Genomic DNA, 22,527 nt, shown 5'->3' with positions numbered 1-22,527 from the left:
CCCAAATTGTCTTTGAAAGAGAGTAGGAAAATAGAAGGTAACTTGAGTGATACCAATCACTGCTACACCAAAATGGTTCATGGTACTTGCAATCATGCTCTCAACACTATACCAGGGGCAAACCCATTGAATCCGATCGCTCTTGCGAGTCTCCATCCATGCCTTCCAAGCAGCCTCAGTTGAAAACTGTCTAGTCACGCGACACTCCGTGCAGTGATCTGAACTATAAGTCGCTCCGGCGCATCCCATACCCTCAGCTTCTCAAATAACCATACCTAGGAAATAAGGGAAAATTGTGAATTGTAAGAACACATGAATCAAAACAAAAGAGTGATGAGCGAGAAGACAACTTGGCAATAAACAAGTAAAAGAGCGAACTTGTAGTAACAAAGGACTACCTAAGAACTGGGATGTTAGGTTATCCTTCACTGCATCAAGACCCATCATGGTCTCTGCCAACACTAAACTAGCAAAACGTACACGATTTCCAATCTGTTGAGTGAAATCAAGCAGTATAGAATCAGCATGGCCAGGGGAGGGGCTGAGCAAGTAAAAGTGGAGAAGACAGACACACAGCGCATGAAAGCACGCTTTTCTGTCAAGGAACTTGACAATGAGCTTCCCTTGAGAGATGCTCGTTGGGCCGAAAATTACAAGGGTGGGCAGACCCAAGCAAAAATTAGAGCAGCCTGCTAGGTCAAAAACCTGCAAGGGCGGCTTAGGCAAAAACTAAGGCATAAATAAAGCGCTCACTAGACTGAAAACTGATAAGCCCTCTATAATGTAAATAATAGGGCTAATCTCTCTCATTTTTGTCACACACAAGTGTATAACTTGCTTGATTTAAACGATATTGCACGAAAGGTGTGTTTTTGGCATTTTCAGGTGAATCGCGTGAATAAGGCGTGTTTTGATGCCATGGATCAACTCTAAGGGTATCCGTACACTCGAGGCCATGTGGCACTCCATCATCAAATCCCAAGAATGATGAAAAGTAACTTCGGAGGGTGTGCGGGACAACGGAAGCCCAAAGGACATGGAAAGGCTAAAAAAACAAAGGAGAAAGGCCCTCCGATGCCTAAGTTAGTATCACGTACTTAGAGAAACCCTAATTATCAGTAGGAACGAGATTAGATCGTAATAAACTGCGTACCTTTTGCCTTTAGGTTTACCTTATATTTATAGATTTGCTTATGCTTGCTGCCCAAGCATCCCTGTTGCCCTAAGATCCCCATCTCGTATAGGAAACACAGGATATCAAGGATTCTCGTTTGCTTTATCAACTCATTACCTTAGTCCTTTTAGGACTCTTTTCCATAACTGGCCGAACATCCCATTCCCATTGGGTATCTTTCCCAGATCCTATATTCTCGGGATCTCATCCTTTAGCGGAATACCATTCATTCTGGATTCTTCCAGAATGTTCCCTGAACTTCAACATTAAATTGGAGTTCTTTCCTTGTTTGGCCATCTCGTTGCCGAACAGATTGCCTGGACCAATGACTTCTCATGTCACTGGTCCATATCGCCGAACACCGTCTTGCATGGCGACTGTCCTATCTTTATTCAAACCATGGTCCCACGTACCATGTGTTCGGATATCAATTGCATTGCTTTTAACCCGTGATCCTTCGTGTCACGTGCTTGGTTATTACTTCATCTGTTCGGGAATACCTCCCTACAATTGCTCCCCAGCTTTTGCTCGTTGCCACCGTTGAGGGGCAATGGGTAAAGCTAAAAAATCATCTTGGAGCCGAGCTCCTTGCGTCCTATGTTAACATGGTACTTTATAGCTATTGACGGTTTTGGCGCCTTTGTCATTATACCATCTCGAGGCTATGACTCCACGTGGCGTGTCTCGTATGCTTTACATTTAATGTGAACTGACGCTTTGTCTAAACGACGTTAATATGTCGTCAGTTCAATCCCACTCTCCCGTTACTTTTTAAGTAACGGTGTGAGATGAGACGTTTCGTCTCCGTATCTTTCACTTAAATCCCAAAGAGGATATTTTTGGATTTTTCACCAAAACTTGAACCCTCTCTTTCTCTCTCTAAAACCAGGCGAAAATATCCCGCCTCATATCCGCCATCGCCGTCGTCTGCAAATTCGATTGCATCCCAGGGAATCTTCACAGTATCTTTGTAAGATCCTCGTTCTTACTTCATTTTTTACTCCATTCTGAGATCTTAGAACCGCTGGTTTCTAGGGCTAGTTCATACCCTTTTCTGATTTTATAGCTTTCTTTTGATTACCTCTATGGTGGATGATAATGATAACCTTCCTAAACCTAGTAAGTTTAGGAAACTTTATGAAACTCCTACTGCGATGGCAGCATTTAGGGCAGAGTATAATGTCCCAGACAATGTGGGCCTCGAACTTGCCCCTTGGGGAGTAGATAGGGACGGTGGCTCATGGGATAGAATGTATATCCCTATTGTGGCCATTGTTGAGGGTGGGGTCCGATTTCCCCTTCACCCATTACTCCGCCAGATCCTGAACTGGTACCGTCTCACCCCCATGCAAGTTTCAACAAACGTTTTTAGGCTGATAATGGGAGTAGTAGCTCTGAATAGGATTCTGGGGACCCAGCTAGGAATTTGGGACATTCAATGGTGGTACAGCATTGTACTAAACCCTAAATACAATACGTATTACTTTAAAGTTAAGAGGGCAGAAAAGCGTCTCGTGCTAAACTTGCCAGATTCTGCTCGTGATCACGAGATTGACTTCCTCTACGTTACCGGAGCTTTCGAGCCGATAGGGGAAGATGGCCAAGTGGTGGGCCTCCATTGTCCCCATGTTTGGGGCTACCCACGTATGCTCTTAATTTACTTTGATTTCATTCGTGATCTCTTTTACCGCTTTTGTTTGCATTTGCTAACCTTTGCTAGACTTTTTGTTTTGCAGCAGACAACGCCAACAAGCGCCCCAGATGAGAACCAAGCTACGTCCGAACAGTTGATATCAATCGAATTCTGAAATACACGGGTGAACCTGGCTCTTCAACAGCTGGTCGGGGTCGTAACGCGGACGTTCTACTGGGATACGATCCCGCGTACAGAGGCGTTATCGACAGGAGACTCGCCCACTCAAGTACTAGTGCTGCCTTCACTTTAGCTGCTCCCCAGCCGAGGAACTCGAGATTCACTTCTAGTGTTACTATTGCCGGTCAACCTGGTGAAGTTCCCATTTCAGAAGGCGTGCCACTTCCTCGTTTGAGACTTAGAAGATCTACGCGTGGACTAGTTTTTGAACAACAACAGCCCGAACAGCTGGTCTCAAATCGTGATACTAGCCAATCCTCTTCTTCTGGTTATTCTCCATCTCCTCCTAATCCAGGTACAATGACCCGTCAACACCTTAATCTAAGCTCTTTACTTACTATGTCCGCACGAGGTCGAGGTCGAGGGAGGTCAACCGGGCATGCTCCCCCACCACCTCGCCGAACTAGGGGGAATTTGACACGATCCCCCACCTCTCCTCGGGAACACGATAGTTCCCAGGAGGCTACAGATGCTAATCGGAACAAACGTCCTAGGACTAAGGACCAGAGTAATTCAGCCGGACAGGCTGACATAACTGGCAATCAGCCTTCATCTCTAAACTCCCAAATGCTTCCTCAAATATGGGCCCCACAATTCGTAAGGGGAGATCGACCAGTCCATATTGGGGACATTACTAGTTCCTCTGAGACTGCACTAGTGCTTGCACAAGGCTTGATGCTACCTGTAGATGTCCAGAAGGAGGCTGCATCCTATCATGATCGATTGGTGTCCACTGGTCTCGTCAGTGGAATCAAGGTAATAGGTCTTTCTTTACAACTTCACTTATAGTTGTGTTTCTGGTAGGCTTTTGATTTCTAACAACTGCTAGTTTCTTGCCAGTTTATTCAAAAAATGATGATGCTGGGTCAAAAAATACAAGAGATTGAACCAGAACGCAATAGGCTTTTAAGAGACAACACCAGGCAACTGCAGATGATTTCCACACTCGAGAGAGAGAGACAAAGCCAAAACTGAACTTGAAGGGACAAAAGGCAAACTCGAGACTGCTGAGGGTAACCTTAGCCAGGCTTTATCTGAAATCGATGGTACAAAGAAGATAGCCTTTGAAGAAGGCTACCAAAAAGGTTTTGACACAGCAACAACCAATTACGTGGAACAGATGCTGGCAATCCAAGATCAAATTTGGGCAGCTTGCTGGGAGGCATGTCTTACCAAACTAGGGGTTGCCGAGGACTCACCCTTCTGGGTTGACAATGATCTGCCAAGCACCCGTGCTCAAAGCATTCCTGAAGACGACATTGAGCAACAGATCGAAGATTTTGCTAATGCTGGAGAGGAGACCCCAACAGATACCCGTGATGCTACTATGGAACGTTCACCTGTCCAGGATACAGCTAATGAACCTATAATCCTGGAGGAGAATCCAGTTGGAGATGGTGCTGATACCGAGATCAGTACAGACGTTCCAGAGGTCTAGAATGTGGACTGATTGGTAAGTATATGAACTCTTTAATATGTGGAATATTTTGGCTGGTCCTGCGTGATCGTAAGCATTGGCCCTGTGAGGCACCAGTACTATCAACACTTTTGATAACACAGGTATTCGGCCCCTTGCGGCATAACTATATAATTTGGTCTGCTCCTTTTATTTTTGCATGTGTTCGGATGCAAACAGATTTATCTAAGTATTTCGTACTTTTGATCCTTTAATCACATGTTTGCTCGTGTATAAGTGTTTAGTACTTTAGAAAATCCTGTAAACATCATTTCCTGTACTTGTAAACCGTTTTCTGAGTTTCACGTACTTAAAAACTTCTAAGTTTCTCGTACTTTTAAAGCCATTTCTAAGTTTCACGTACTTTAGAAACTTTCTAAGTTTCTCGTACTCTTTGTACCATACAAGTGTTGCATACTTGTATTTTGTTAAGTTTCACGTATTCAACAATTTTAAGTTTCTCGTACTTTACAAACCATACAAGTGTCTCGTACTCTTTATACCATACAAGTGTTTCATACTTGTATTTGTTAAGTTTCACGTACTTACAAACCATACAAGTGTCTTGTACTTGTACGCATTAGGTGTCTCGTACTTTAGTTTATAGGTGCATGTTCCCTGCTCCCCAATACGAATGTTGGAAACCAAGCCCGTAGTTCGTATTTTTAAGACAAATACCAAGAACGCAAAATTTATACTGCAAAAAGTGATTTTATTCATAATCTGTGAAACTCAAGAGGGCGTTATTCGTACCCCTTGCAACTAAAATATTAAAATCAAAGACTAGAACAAGGGAATTATATTCGTAATTCCCACACAATCACGTAGTGCGATTTAAAATAGAACTCAATGCTTCTAAACAAAGAATTTGCGCAGATTATGGACATTCCAAGGCCTTGGAATTGGATTACCATCCAGATCAGCCAATCTATAGGCCCCTATGCCTACAAGCTCGGTTACTCGATACGGGCCTTCCCAATTGGCCCCCAGCTTGCCTTCGTTGGCCACCTTGGTGTTGCCGAGCACCTTGCGTAGTACGAGGTCCCCAACACTAAATTCATGAGGGTGAACGTGCTTGTTATAGCTCTTCATCAGCTGTTCCTGGTAAGAAGCCAGATGGACCAGGGCCCTTTCCCTCCTTTCCTCTGCGAGATCAAGCTCAATTTCGAGGGCCCTATCATTGCCCCCACTTTCAACCAGTGTGGTCCTATTGGTTGGAAGGCCAACCTCCAGAGGTATGACAGCCTCTGTCCCGTATGCCAATGAATAGGGGGTCTCTCCCGTAGACCTCCTAGGCGTTGTTCGGTGAGCCCACAGTACTAGTGGTAACTCGTCAGGCCATTTCCTTTTGGCTTTGTCCAGTCTCTTCTTGATCCTGTCAAGGATAGTCTTATTAGACGCCTCTGCCTGCCCATTACTTTGAGGGTAAGCTGGGGTTGAATAATAATTTTGTATTCCGTACTGGACACAAAAAGCCTTGAATTTCTTCTGAAATTGGGATCCATTGTCTGTAATCAATGAATAAGGGACCCCAAAACGAGTGATGATGCTCTTCCACATGAACCTTTCTATCATAGGTTCAGTGATTTTGGCCAGTGGTTCTGCCTCAATCCACTTAGTAAAATAGTCTGTTGCAACTAGCAAAAATTTTTGATTCCCAGTTGCTTTATGTAGTGGACCCACGATGTCCATTCCCCATTGAGCAAACAGCCAAGAACTTGTCAAAGGTCACATACACCTTTGCATCTTCCTGCATGTGTGGCCACCAGTAGCCTTGGGTAATTGCTCGGTGGGCAATGGATCTGCCTCCAGCATGACTCCCACATGTTCCCTCGTGGATTTCATGCAGGAATCTCTGCACCATCTCGGGATGTACGCATAGCAAATACGGGCTCGTGAAAGATTTTCTGTATAACTTACCCTCTTGGTTCACATCTAAGACCAACTCAACACTCCCCCCAATGCTCGGTTCTGTCAAATATTCAACTGCTATCCTCCGTTTGAGTTCAGTTGGAACAGCTGCGGCTAGCCACACTAAAGAATCGGCATGGGCATTCTGTTCTGAACTTATCTGCTCGATGTGAACCCTTTCCAAGGTATCAAGTAAATCCTTGGACGCTTCCATATACGCTGCCATCTTCTCGTTCCGGGCTTGGTATTCCCCGGACAGTTGATTAACTACGAGCTGTGAATCACAATACACTCTGACTTGTTTTGCTTTTAGAGTCTTTGCACTTCTTAATCCAGCTAAGAGTGCCTCATACTTTGCCACATTATTCGATGCACTAAAACCAAGCCGAACAGATAGTTCGATCATTACTCCTTCAGGAGGAAAGAGGACAACCCCAATTCCTGAACCAGTATTACATGCTGATCCATCAACGAATAACTTCCATTCCTTAGGGTCCTGTTCGGCTGAGGGTTGATTCTTCATGGGTGATGTCTTAGTCGTCTGTTCCTTTCTCGTAGGAGGTAGGGGAGCTACTGTAGGAGAAAACTCTGCCACAAAATCAGCCAATACTTGGCCTTTGATTGCCGTGCGCGGCTGATAATCGATATCGTACTAGCTTAACTCGACGGACCATATCGAGATCCTTCCCGAGAAGTCTGCTTTTCGTAGCAGTGATTTCAATGGAAACTCAGTATAAACCATAACCTTGTGGCTTTGGAAGTAGAGTGGCAATTTCCTTGTGGCTGTCCTAAGTGCCAGGACAAGTTTTTCTAAGGGCAGATATCTCGTCTCTGCATCCAGCAGTGTCTTGCTAACATAATAAATAGGGATTTGTTCGATTCCCAAATCCCTTAACAAGACTGCACTTACTGCATGCTCAGAAACAGCTAAGTACAAAACTAAAGACTCACCTGGCTGTGGAGTTGACAAAAGTGGGGGCTCGGTCAGATACTTCTTCAGGTCCTGGAAGGCCTGTTCGCACTCTGCTCCCCATTCGAATCCCTCCCTCTATTTCAATAATCGAAAAAAGGGTCTGCACTTGTCACTTGATCTGTTGATAAATCTATTAAGTGCTGCAACCATTCCAGTCAACCTCTGGACTTCCTTAGTGGTTTTGGGACTTTGTAGCCTTTGTAGGGCTGCAATTTGATCAGGGTTAGCCTCAATTCCTCTCATGGTCACCAAATGGCCTAGGAACTTTCCAGAACCAACTCCAAACGCACATTTCGAGGCGTTGAGCTTCAGTTGGTATTCCCTCAGGATTCCGAAAGCTTCTTTCAAATCCGCTATGTGTCCCTGTTTATCTTGACTTTTCACCACCATATCATCGATGTAAGCCTCCATAGTCTTGCCAAGGAGCTTTTTGAACATGATGGTTGCAAGTCTTTGGTATGTTGCCCCAGCGTTTCTTAGCCCAAATGGCATAACGCTATAGCAGTACAACCCTCGTGGTGTGATAAATGAAGTCTTCTCTTGATCAGGCCCAAACATAGCAATTTGATGATATCCTCGATATGTGTCGAGGAAACTCATTCGCTCGTAACCAGCGGTTGCGTCAACCAACTGGTCTATCCTTGGGAGAGAAAAATTGTCTTTTGGACACGCTTTGTTTAGGTCTATGAAGTCTACGCAGACACGCCACTTCCCATTCTTTTTCTTCACCACCACAGTGTTGGATAACCACTCTGGGTAATAAACCTCACGTATTGCTTTGGCCTCCAATAAACAATCGACCTCTTCAATTACTGCGTCCACATGCTGCACGGCTGCCCTCCATTTTTTTTGAATGATCGGCTTATGTTGAGGATCAACGTTTAAATGGTGACAGATCACACCTGCATCTACTCCTGGCATTTCCTCTGGTACCCATGCAAATACATCAACATATTCCTTCAGAAATCTCATCAGTTCAGCCTTTTCGTCTGTTGGTAATGATTCTCCAATCAAGAAATATCTTTCAGGATCAATCTCATTGATCTGAATCTTCTCCAAGCCTTCAACCACCTTTTCTGCCGGACTTCTCCCAACATCCTCGATAGTTGGTTGATCTGGTACTTCTAATGTATGAACATGGTGGGCCTTTGGGGCTCTTTTGATGATGGAAATTAGACATTGTTGGGCCGCTTTCTGATTGCCTCTAATTATTTCAACCCCATTCGATCCTGGGAATTTCATCATCTGGTGGTAAGTCGAGGAGACCGCTTTCATTTTGTGCAGCCATGTCCTCCCTATAATCGCGTTATAGGAAGAAGGAACATCGACAACTAAGAAATCTGTTTTCAACACCACTGATCCGGCCCGAACAGGTAATGTTACTTTTCCAAGAGGCCAAACTGCCCCTGCGCCGAACCCAATCAGGGGTGTTGTAGATTGTTCTAAGTCTGATTGGGACAGCCCCAGCTTCTTGAACGTATCATAGTACATTACTTCTGTACAACTTCCTGAGTCCACTAGAATCCTCTCGATGTCATATTCTCCAACTCGTAGGGTTATGACCAAAGCATCGTTGTGGGGTATTTGGACCTCTCCCAGATCATCATCTGTGAATGCTATGCTTTCATTGCACACGTCACTTTTTCGCCCCGTCTTGTTACCCAATCGCATCACGTGCTGATTGTGCCTAACTTGCCTTTGTAATAGCCTGACCTCATTTCTCGTATAAGGTGTGGCCAACCCATGTATCATATGGATTACCCCTTTAGGATTCTACTCATAATCCAACTCCATGGCTTTTCCTTTCTCCTTTGGATCCTCCTGGATAAATTCTTTGAGATAGCCCCGAGAGACCAAATCGTCAAGGTGACTTTTGTACATCTCACAATCCTCAGTCATATGGCCCCAATCTTAATGGTAGCTGCAGTGTTGATTCGTAGCACGTTTTGCGTCCTTATCTCCGCCTAGACTTGGGGGCCACTTAAAATATGGCTGATTCTTTATTCGATAAAGAATCCTATAAATTGGTTTCTTCCAAACTATAGTGATAGAAAAGAAAGATTTGGGGTCAGGAGCTTGCTTATCCTTGTACTGCTCTTTCTTAGCCTGCCCATACTCCTTTCTCTCTCTATAAGTCTTGGGCTCTGGTTTATCCACCTTTTTGACAGGTGCCTTTGTCTGTTCGGCAACAATCCTGCCATTCTCACAGAGTATGTCATCCACCATTCTGGCGTGTTGCTCTATCTGTTCCATCAGTTTAGCCAACGAGGCTACCGGATGTTTATTCAATGAGCGACGCAGATCTCCCCGAACAGGCAAACCGGTCTTGAAGGTAGCAATTGCATACTCCTCACTGCAGCTTTCAATCTCGTTGAAAGTTTCCCAGTACTTCTTTGCATAATCCCTGATCAGCTCGTTTTCCGCCTGTTTCATGGTGGAAAGACTTTCAAACGTCTTTGGGGCTTTTCTGCTTGTCAAGAATCGAGCAGTGAATTCCTCAGCCAACTGCCTCCATCCTCGTATGGACCGTGGGGCCAGTTTATGAAACCAAGCCAAAGCCACCTTGCCAAGACTGGAGGGGAACATCTTGCATAAGATGGCATCATCCCCCTCGTGCATGAACATAGCCTGTTGATAGTGTTGTATGTGAGCTACGGGATCCGTATTTATCTCGTATAGCACGAACGTTCCGTGCTTCACTCTGCTCGGCAACCTAGCCTCTTATAGCCTTCTTGCAAAAGGGGAGGTTGCAATATTACTTAGGGCCTTCCGCGCTGCTTCTCGTGCAGTTACTGTCCCATCCTCGAGCTCCTTCAACTTGTGAGCCGTAGCCTTGACCCAATCAGCATCAGGCCTCTCGTACCTGTCCCGGTGATGCTTTCTTGTTTCCTCCTCTTCTGGGGTAGAACTTCGGTCTCTACTCCTCCTTTTTCGTGAAGAAGCCCTTCGTCTTTCCGGTGTTCGGCTTTTACTTCTACTTCTCCTTTTTCGTGGAGAAGCTTCGTATCGCCCTATGATAGGACTCCTGCTCTTTTTCCCTTGTGAATGAGCGTGCCTATGGACTACCAGAGTCCGTCTGTCTTTCTGGGAATTCCTTCGAGAAAGTCCAGAATCTTCTGGGTGCTCTCGTACCCGTTGTAATTCTTGTATCTCGTACTCTCATTTTCTAATCAAACGAGCGTACTCCTCGATTTCCCTTCTCTTTTTATCGAGGACATCGTAATCATTGTGTATACTTCTTGAATGGGTGACTGATTCCTCTCTTCGATGAGACTTACTCCTTCTCGTGAGCTAGTGGCAGTTTTATCTCCTTTTTCTTTGGAGTTATCTCTGTCATATCTACCAGTGGGCTTTCTCGGAGCACCTGGTGGGGATTTATCTCTTCCCCCACCCAACTGGTCTTTTGGACTAAACGGCGTAACTGGATCTTCTTCCATCATGATTATTTTTCAGAAAAATTGGTTCGTTTCCCACAGACAGCGCCAATTGTAGGGGGATGAAAACAATTGATGCTTCGGATCACCTTGGATTGCTACGGCTTATTCGTGCCTTTTCATCGGAACCCTAATTCGTCATCGATACCCTAATCTGCAAAAAAGACAAGGGATGAGTGCACCTTTGCCTCTCGTGACAAAAGGCCCTCCGATGCCTAAGTTAGTATCACGTACTTAGAGAAACCCTAATTATCAGTAGGAACGAGATTAGATCGTAATAAACTGCGTACCTTTTGCCTCTAGGTTTACCTTATATTTATAGATTTGCTTATGCTTGCTGCCCAAGCATCCCTGTTGCCCTAAGATCCCCATCTCGTATAGGAAACACAGGATATCAAGGATTCTCGTTTGCTTTATCAACTCATTACCTTAGTCCTTTTAGGACTCTTTTCCATAACTGGCCGAACATCCCATTCCCATTGGGTATCTTTCCCAGATCCTATATTCTCGGGATCTCATCCCTTAGCGGAATACCATTCATTCTGGATTCTTCCAGAATGTTCCCTGAACTTCAACACTAAATTGGAGTTCTTTCCTTGTTTGGCCATCTCGTTGCCGAACAGACTGCCTGGACCAATGACTTCTCATGTCACTGGTCCATATCGCCGAACACCGTCTTGCACGGCGACTGTCCTATCTTTATTCAAACCATGGTCCCACGTACCATGTGTTCGGATATCAATTGCATTGCTTTTAACCCGTGATCCCTCGTGTCACGTGCTTGGTTATTACTTCATCTGTTCGGGAATACCTCCCTACATATAACTTGCTTGATTTAAACGATATTGCACGAACGGTGTGTTTTTGGCGTTTTCAGGTGAATCGCGTGAATAAGGCGTGTTTTGACGCCATGGATCAACTCTAAGGGTATCCGTACACCCGAGGCCATGTGGCACTCCATCATCAAATTCCAAGAATGATGAAAAGTAACTTCGGAGGGTGTGCGGGACAACGGAAGCCCAAAGGCAATGGAAAGGCTAAAGAAACAAAGGAGAAAGAAATCTGTCCAGCTGCTACCCGTAGTCCCAAAATGGTACTACCCGTAGCCAGTGATCAGAAGCTGTGTCAAAATTGCAAAACGAGACTACTACCGGTAGCCCAAAAATGGTCCTACCCGTAGCACCTGGAAGTTTCTGCAGATTTTATGCCCGACTTTTGGACATTTTAGGGGTAGTTTAGACTTTTGTATCCCGAATGTTTGGGACTATAAATAGTTTTTAACCTCATTTTGAGAGGATATCTTTCATTTTCAGCCCTAGGAACTTCTCTCTCTACCTCCCTCTCCTCTCAAACTCTTCATCTCTCTTCAAAGGAGATTGAAGAGTTGGGTTTTGAGGTATTTCGTCTTCATTAATGTTGTAGGTACGGTTGAGATCTTTCGTAATCTTAAGTTTATTTTCTTTTTTATCCATGAATCGTATTTATCTTTTTATGCTTGTTCTTCATTCTTGTTCTATGGTTGAGTAGTGATAAAGGCTTGGTCATGGGGTGATTTCTATCTCTTGACTTGGGTAGTTTAATGGCTTCTTTCATTTCTTGTACTTAATGTGGTTTGTGAATGGATTAAGTTCATTTTTACGTAACAAAACCTAGGGTTGTTAACCTCTTTGATTATGTGTAGGCAAGGACTTGATCTCTTGCCACGTATAATGCTTGGAGCTATGTCACTCTAAGTGTTTGCCAAAAATGTCTCAAAGAACTTGTTGAACTCTAATCGTTGGTGTAAACTTAAGGTTGTTAACTTCTTTGATGCCGTGTCGACAAGTCTCCTTGGCACACGGCATGCTTGGAACTCTATCACTCTAGATGTTTGATAAAATGCCTAAATGAGTTCATTTCCATCTCCAAACCTTGTTGTATGAGTTAAACTTGATTTTCATGGTTAAATCTTCCGAGTGAGATCAAATGACAATGACTTTCACTTGAGTTATCGAAGAGAAGCATTGAACGACCTAAGTTATGGGCGGAATAAACCCCTAGACCTTGTCGCTTTTAATTTATAGTCAAACTTCATTTTCAATCAAGTTAGGAGGTAGAGAGAATTTCAAACACTCAAAAGTTGGCCGTCTCAAAGCCGAACCTAAAGTTGGCGGTCCTAACGCTAAAAACCCTTCGTAAATCAAACCTCCGGCCTAGCTCCATTGGCTCCCTATGGATTCGACCTCAGACTTCCGAGTTTATTATGCTGCAACCAACCTAGCCCTACGCTTGGGGCACTCTTTACTACGACACACTTTGGTCGAGCAAGCAAAAACCCGCAAGGGCGGTTTAGGCAAAATCAAGAGCATAAAAGGAAAGGAAAATACTCGAGTGAACCCTAGCCAAAAATAAAAACAAAACAAATCTTTGTGGAACTACTTTTATGGCCTGATTCCCTCTATGGGATACGTAGGCAGTCTCCAGATTGAGATTCGGTCACTGCTATTATTATTACTTCCAAATTTCTAGGTCTATCCTAAAGCATACTCATTATCAAACCATGGCAAAGACATCTTGATAAAGCAACCATTGTTTTATTATTTTCTAGGGAAAAAGGAAAAGCAATTCTCGATCTATGAAAGCTAGAATTGAACAAAAGAACATCTTTTAAAACTTAAGCAATGTGTCAAATCTCTAGGTCTTTCTCCTCTTTAAACTGCAGTCTTCCAAAAGGTCTTTCTCCAACCAGCACTTGTATGAACCTGATAGCTTGTCAGCACGGTTCTTGGCAACATCTTGCATCACCTAATTTGGTCATAGACGAAGCACATTGCGATGGAAGATAGCATCATGAACCTTGGATGTAGCATACTCAGGGTCACCCAAGATTTTGGCTTGTTCAGCCCCAAACTGTCTTTGAAAACGAGTAGGAAAGTAGAAAGTAACCTAAGCAATACCAATCACCGCAACACCAAAATGGTTCATTGAGCTTACAGTCATGCTTTCAATGCCATTCCAAAGGCAAACGCATTGGATCCGATCGCCCTTGCGAGTCTCCATCCATGCCTTCCAAGCAGCCTCAGTTGGAAACTACCTGATCACTTGACACTCCGTGCAGTGGTCTGAACTATAGGGAAGCCGCTCTGGAGCATCCTATACCCTTAGCTTCTCATAAAACCATACTTGTAGAAAACAAGGGAAGATTGCAAGTTGTGAGAACACGTGAATCAAAACTAAAGAGTGACGAGCGAAAAGATAATTTGGTAATAAACAAATAAAAGAGCGAACCTATAGTAACAAAGGACTGCCCGAGAACTGGGCTGTTGGATTACCTTTCACCACATCAAGACCCATCAAGGTCTCTGCCAGCACTAAACCAGCGAAACCTATACGGTTTTCAATATGTTGAGCGAAATCATGCAGCATAGAATCAGCATGACCAGAGGAAGGTCCAAGCAAGTAATAATGGAGAAGACAGATGCATAGCATAGGAAAGCATGATTTCTGTCGAGGAACTTGACGATGAGCTTCGGCCGTACCAAAGCGCTAAACAAGCTGCAGGGTTTCCAACCTTCCATTCACCATGAAAAATCTAACTTCATGTTTCTGAACTTGAAGCAGAGCCTTTAGCAGGTTGCCACGGTTAAACAGAGGTTAGGGACAATGAGACCTTCTCTATTCGAATGACCAATGACAACTGCAAACTCCTCGATAGTAGGGCACAATTCTTCTCTTCTAAATCGAAAGACATGAAGAACAAGATCACACAAGCTGGTGGCCGCACGGAGGAAAGCAAAATTCACAGGAATTTGGCAAAGGGAGAAGAGGAAATCCATGCCAAAAGACCTAAAGAGTAAACGGTCAAGGCCATTGAAGGAATCCAACAACTGATCAAGAACTGGTTGTGCCATGTGTTAAGGACTGCTACTGACAAACTATTAAAGTTCGTACAAGGCATACTTATAGGCTAGGTCGAATCCCAATCCGAATCAGAATCGGATTCTAAAATTCGTGTTAACCAAGTCAGTCTCTTGGCTAGCATTTTGATATAACGGTTGTAGGATCAATTCCCTAGCCCATAAAAATCAAGGCTGACTCAAAGTCAACCCCAGGAAGACGAATTGATCCCACGGCCGCTAGATCAATCTTTCGGCTGCCAGAACGACTGTTTTACAGAGAAGTTTCACGGTTTTGTCCAGTTCATTGAAATACGAATTTCATACTAAGCAAAACAACACAAATGCAGCATAACAACCACATATCAAAGCAAAAGATATTGTTTCATATAACAAAAGCTTTTTACATCACAAAGTGAATCATCCCACATTTCCTAAACAAACTATACATCGGTTTCCTATTAGACTAACCTATGCAGGAAGAAAAAAATAGAAAACAAGAAGAAAACAAGAAGGAGAAGAGGATGCCGAATCCTCTGGTGGTCCGAACACCAGAGACCAACTATAAAAAAGAAGACGCTCCCAGGGTAACGTATGCCAGAGAAGTACTACGGTGCAGAAGAGACAACACATGGCTCAAAAGAATCACCACATGGCCTAGAAAAATCATCATACCACGTACAAGCGCCACCCCAGGAGTTATGTGTCATGGAAGCAAGTCCCCCCATGCGAGGGTCCCTAATCAAGCATCAAGACAAGTCCAAGAACAGCGCGGACTCCCTCCACGCATGCCGGCCACGCTGACATGTTGCCCGAGCCTGATCAAGAAACCAAAGGGACGTAGAGGAATCTTCGGAGACGGTCTTCGGTAGGAACGAAGAGAAGAGAGAGAAAGGAGAAAAATGAAATAAAATGCCGAAGGCTCGGCTTTTATAGAGCTCTGGAAATAAAGCGATTACACGGCCGATACATCGATCCTTTGGTTGCTTGATCAATCTCCTGGCCCTCTAATCTATCCTCCACAGCAGCATCAGATTTTGCTCAGTACACTAACTCAAGCAATCATGGAATTCTGGGACCATGACAAACAAAGCCAATGATTGAATCAGCCTTGAGGACATCCCTGAGCAAATGCAACGTGATCAAAACTAGCCTTGGGGGCATGCCCGAACGTGAAAGACGTCAAAGCCTACACAAGTTCTCTCTCCATAGCAATAAGCTCACTAGATGCTAGTCATTTGATCACAAAGTCACTCAACAGCTCCAAGCTAACTATCTCAGTAGCTCTACGCTCACTACTTCAACGGCTCCATACCCATAAGTTCAACAACACCATACTCCTTTCACCATCAGCAGCTATGCATGTCCCTGTGGCTCCACACCTACTATCAACAAACACCACGCCCACTATTTCAGCAGCTCTACGCTCGCCATCCCCGCAGCTCTATGCTTGCTCCATATTCGCCATCTCAGCGGCTCTACGCCCGTACTCACTATCGCTCAGCAGCTCTAAGTTTGCCTAGTAACCCCGAGTTCATATCTCAGCAGCTCTAAGTTTAGCCCTATGCTCGCTATCTCAGCAGCTCCGTGCCCACCATTATCTTAGCGGTTCCACACCCGTATTCATTGCTCAGCGACTCCAAGCCCATTACTCAGCAGCTCTGTGCCCACCATTATCTCAGCGGTTCCACACCTGTATTCATTGCTCAACGGCTTCAAGCCCATTACTCAGCAGCTCTACACCCATTACACAACGGCTCCAAGCCCATTACTCAGTGGCTCTAAGCCCATTACACAGCAGCTTTATGCTCACTATCTCAACTAGCTCTACGCCATAACAATTCTCAATTGGCTCTACGCCACCCCAATCACCAAGATATCATATGTTCTCAAGCTTTATGCTTGAATGCTCAAAATCCAACATTTTGAATGCTCGAAGCTCTTCGAATGCCCAACCTCTGTGTACTCTACACTTGAATGCTCAAGCTCTACACTTGAATGCCCAACCATTGCGTACTGGATGCTCAAAGCCTGTACTTTGAATACTCGGATTCTGCCGTCCAAATGCTCAAGTCCAGAACTTGAAAGAAGCTCTATGCTTAAATCAAACACACACGCACGGGCCTGTGCACGTAAGCATCAATTGCATCACCATATCACATTGAGTCAGCATCACCATCATCATATCTATTTACATCTAACTATCATCACATCATATACATATTTTGCATCTCTCTCTCACTCATGAAACAGGTCAATCTTACAATCAAACTGGCTCTACGCCTCGGTTTTATTGATTGGTCCAGTGCCTCGATCCTCTGGCTTTATGCCAAAATTTATGATGGGAAAGCTCCGTGCACAGACCTTCAGAATACAACTGGCTCTACGCCTCAGTTCTATCACCTCAAGCTTTAAGCTTCAACTCCTCAAGCTCTTGCCATATGAATGCAACCGGCTCCACGCCTTGGTTCAAATCACCTCAAGCTCCAACTCTTCAAGCTCTCGCCTTATGATTTAAACTGATTTCGTGCTTCAGTTCCCTCATCTAAATGCTTCGTGCTCCAGTTACTGGCCCTGTGCCCCTATATCTCAAAATCTGACATCCAACTCATCGCCGGAAGATGGCTTAGGTTCCACCCCAATATCTCAAAAAAAAAAAAAAAAAGGGCAACTGATTTATCCCTAGTAGATGGTTTGGATTCCAACCCAATTACATCTATTCCATCAAGCTCATTTGCAAGGATAGGCTACTCCACCGAGCTCCCTTCAGTCAAAGTAAGGATGATCAAGAAAAGCAAACGACTCACCCACTATGTATTGATCTACCCCAAAATACTAAGGATGCTCTCCGCAAAAATTTCCCCGGCAATCCCGCGCTCTTTCAACTACTCCCCACCAAAATCCTGGCATTGCCAAGGTACGTTGCAGTACAGCTTTTAAAGCTCGAAGGTACGTCTTCTGTTTTTAACCCTTCAAACCTTTTATTTTTCTTTATTGCCTCCGAACTACGGTTGGTCTGAATTTCCCTTGTGGAATACGTAGGCAGCCTCCCGGCCCGACCATAACAAAAACCTTTTTCAAAAAACACCTTGGAATAGTTATTGGATCAAATTGAGTTGCTTTTTACTGCTTTGACTCTTACTTAAATATGTCTCGCGATCCGTCTAAGTTCAGTCAAAGATGGGCATCTGTAGACACCCCAATTTGGCCTAACGATTATTTTAAGTCCCACCGTGGGGACCATCCCGATGATGAATGGATACAGTGATTGCTCATTGACTTCTCGTGAACCCGTTGACTTATGGTGAGTACTTTTAGCCACTTAGAGGACCCAATCCAAAGCCATATAGCCTTTCAGACAGAAATACAGTATCTTAGGAAAATCCATCTATCGACCGTGACTTTGATCTCACAGCCTCAACATCATTTCTTCACCCGTGAAACCTGTTGCTTGAAAATCTCCCTGAGAGATTGATTAGCCGGCCGCCGGATCCATTCCTCGGCCGTAACATCATTTCCTCAGCTGCCAGATCAATTTCTTGGCCACCAGAACGTCTATTTTCCAGATTCTGGAATGTTTTGTCAAACATTTGATCCGTTCACAAAACCCTAGCAGCCTAATCCCGATGGGTTCGGGCTACGTAAGGAGATTACCATGAAGAGTTAGAATCACCCTATAATTCCAATTTTGATCGTGCATTGTGATTGGTTGGAGTGAGTCACCCCCATACCTATATAAAGGGACCTTTGGGTTCCGAAATTAGCATACTCACACACCCTCTCCAGCCACAAAACTCTGCATAATTACTCTCTTAAATCCCCTCTACAAAAGCTCTAACCTCCCGAAGGCAGCCGCTTATTCGACAATCAAACCCCGAAGTTCAAACCCTAACCCTAGGGTTTCCGAGAAGCAAATCAGTCTATCCCATCTAATCCGAAGCAATCAAGCCATTAAGGGATCAAGGTGGTGAGGCCCAGGGGTCTTTGGTTCATTTTACTTTCAGTATATGCAGGCTAATCATAGGATTTTGATTATTTGTTAATCGTATAGTCTGGTGTGAGGAAGAACATCGGTTATGATTTCGATCCTTCGGCCGGTACATTGAACTAGGAGGATCTCTCGGCCGAGACATCTGTTCATCGACCGCAAGATCCATCTCCCTGGGACAGTTTATTTTATTCTACTTATTTCTGATGCATGTTTCTATTTATCGTCTCGGCTCACCATTAATTGTTTAAAGGAAAAATAAACAGACTATGTGTTAGGGTTAAGTAAGGCATGTGTTAATCTTATGTCAAACAATTATGGGCCAGTCTCACGGCTGGGCAAAAAGGGGTGCCTTACACCTTCCCCTTATTGTACCCATGGTTCCCGTACCCGGAATCTTTAGCTGTATTTCCTAGTTTTTATAAACTGGGTGGCGACTCTGTTTTGATGATAACCGTTATCGTGTGGCGATGTTCCTAGCCATAGGAATATCCACGATCTTGGTTTATGAAGCAAGCAAGCAACCAAACAAACAATGATTAATCTGTATGGTGATGCCCCACTTTGGGAGGTGTCTACAACTCTCTCCTGAGCCTTAACCATTCTAAGCCGTCAGGGGAATCTCAAACCCCTGAACAAACCTCTTCTTCAGCCACCTTATGGCCCAAACCATGACCCCAACAAACAGTGTGCCTACCATCAACACTCTAGGCATGACACAGACAACTGCATGCGTCTTCGCCATGACATTCAAAATCTCATTGATAGTCGAACCATAAAACCCCCACAGCCTGATGCACAAACCAAACCACCCCACAATACCGAACCACCCCAAAATATCAATCTTATAACCTTGTCTCACAACCTCATATACAATCCTAGCCAATACATTGTCCAAAGCACCCAAGCCAAGCCAACCTTCACCTTCCCAGAGGAGGATGGATGTCTCATGATGGAGGAAGAAGAAAACAATGAGTCCGATCAATCGGAAGTAATCAATCCCGACATGTCTGACAAGAGTGATGAAGAAGAACAAGCAAAGGAAGAAGAGCTAAGGAAATGGAAAGAGCATTCCTAGGCAAAACACAATTTGGAGGATCCCGACATTTTATTTGTAAAGGATGATGAATGGCTGCGTATCTGGTTCGAGAATAGAAAGAAGGAAAAGGAGAAGGTCATCATGATGAGAAGGCATGACCTCTTTAACCTTGCCCAAATAGTGGTACCCATCAATCGTCCAAAAATCCCAACGCCTCCCATTGTTTGGGAAACAATCAACCTTATAGAAGAAGTGGAGGAGTTCCAGATGCAACCATGGGGCAATCCATACGAGGAATATGACTATAGTCAATGGATAGAAGAAGAAAATCTAAACTTCATATACACGGATCCATACAAAATAGGGGAAAGTGACTTTGACGAAATGGAAGGAGAATATGATGATCCGCTTGATGAAGTCTCCTTAGCATCACTATTTAACCAAGTGGAAGTAACTGATCTCTCTTATGACTACACAATCAATGAGAAGGAAGATGCGGTGATGAAAATCCAAGTTGACATTTCCATTTGGAGACTACTCATGTCTAAAAAAGGTAGCCACCGTATAAGCTTTAAAGATGGATCCAACTCAAAGGCTATGTTTGGCAAAGAAGAGGGTGGAAAAGAGTATAAAGTTGTAAAAGGCAAAGAAAGAGAAGATGACCCTGAAATGCTATAGTAGTTGAGAAGTCATGACATGGCAAAGAACATTAAAACATTGCTTTCGTTTTCTAAATCAAGCTAGGACATGTTTTGGGCCCCTGTTTGGGTATGTAATTTCTGCTAAATGAATTCCTATTTTCTAAACTATGCTTATCAATGATTTAATTCCTAAAGTGCAATTGCCATGTACTATAGTCTCTTTGCCAAACAAGGGAAACTTCAAGGAATCAAGTTTTTTGTGTCAATGAAAAAAGGGAAAGAAAGGATGAACTTTAGTTGCTTAAGAAACTAGGTTTTTGTCAAAACTTAGAAAGAAGACACTATCTCCGCAAGAATACTTAGAGTTAGCTTGCCCATTGTGAAAGTACAAACACAAAGGAGACTCAGAAATATCTCCGTCAAATTCCTCTCCAGAATACAATCTCTTGTGAGAAATGTTCGTTGGGTAACAAAAAGAACCCAAGCAAAAGTAAGAGTATAGCCTGTTAGGACAAGAAATTGCAAAAGCACAGCCTAGGCAAAGCCTAGGAAAAAGTTAAAGCATTCAAAGAAAAGCTCGCTAGAGACTCAACCTCTATTAGGTAACCTAGGCAAAATCAAGAGCATGTGAAGAGACAATCAATAGCGAAAACCCAACCTCTAAGGTTGTGATTTTGGAACTACGTAAAAGGCCTAATTCCCTGATTGGGATACGTAGGCAATCTCACATTGAGATACGGCCCAAACATGTGGAGAGAAGATATCAAAGTGGTTTGTACTCAATAATAGGCATAGCTAACCCTGCGTATTGAGCTCGCAAAAGATGAGTTAGTCATTTTTCAAAAGAATTGACAAACAGCAAAAGACACAGGAATTATTGTTCATCCCCTCTAACTTAAAGGTCATGAACATAATGGACAGGAGATCTCAAAAATTCTCGAATTTGGCAATCAGACTATGAAACATGGCAAAAGCAAAAGTCATAAAATCAAGATCAAGCATAAGAAGGATGGGAAAATAGGATGCCACTTAGCCAGAACAAAACCCAGCTTCATTCGAAAAAAGGAAGTAACGGCCAAAGGATTGATATCTCGGCTGCAAAATCGATATGTGATCAATTCATCGGCCGATATTTCGTTTCGCACGAATTACTGTCTATTAGTAAATACTTGTTCAAAACAATTTCAAAAGCCATGTTCTGACTGTCGCATGCAAACTCAAGACATTTAGGGACATAAAAAGCATTTCTCATTTCATGAACAAAAGCTTGTTTACAAAACCATCATTGTGGTTGCGTTTACTATACAAGTACAATTTCTGCTTGTCTTTTTACTGATTATGAACAAGAGAAAATCCTAAAGCTAATCATGACGGTGTCTCCGAGACGACCTCTGAGACAAAGACGGGGATCTCTCATTAGTCCCTATGCCCTCTCCACTAGTAGCTTGTGCTCGCTCTACCTCAAGCTGCAGCAGAAAGAGGAACACAAACACTTAGAATCAAGAAATGGTACAAAGCCAATGGGGTACATGGGAAAAACTATACCTCGAGGATCCGACGACGCTGCCTCTGAACCAAAGCCTCCGCACTCTGATAAGCATACAGTCATTCCTGTACTATCTCAGAAGGCACCTGTGCAAATAATCAAGCATTTCAAACATTGGAACGCAAGATACAATGATAAAGCAGTGAAACAAAATCAGAAACGAAGTGATACCTGTTGAAAGTGGAGAAAAACGAAAGAGGCTTTGAAACAGCACAAGAGTGTAATTGCTTCTCGTGCCTCTTCACTGGAACCCTAGCATGTCGTTGGGAACCTAATCTACAAAACAAAGAAGGGGTGAGTGCACTTTTGCCTCTCGTGGCAAAGGCCTTCCGATGCCTAAGTTAGTATCACATACTAGCAATAAACCCTAATTATCAGTAGGAAACTCGTATAATGCAAAGTGTTGCATATTGCGTACCTTTTACCTCTAGGTTTACCTCTTATTTATAGATTCATAGATCCTTGCTGCCCAAGCATCCCTGTTGCCCTAGGATTTCTATCTTGTATAAGAAACCCAGGATATTTTGGATTCTTGTTCCCTTATCAGTTCATTACCTTAGTCCTTTTAGGACTCTTTTCCATAACTGGCCGAACATCCCATTCCCGTTGAGTATCTT

The sequence above is a fragment of the Rhododendron vialii genome, chromosome 12a (genome assembly GCF_030253575.1).
Source record: "Rhododendron vialii isolate Sample 1 chromosome 12a, ASM3025357v1".
Taxonomy (NCBI): Eukaryota; Viridiplantae; Streptophyta; class Magnoliopsida; order Ericales; family Ericaceae; genus Rhododendron; species Rhododendron vialii.
The sequence above is the reverse complement of the archived record's forward strand: the minus strand, read 5'-3'. Positions refer to the sequence as shown.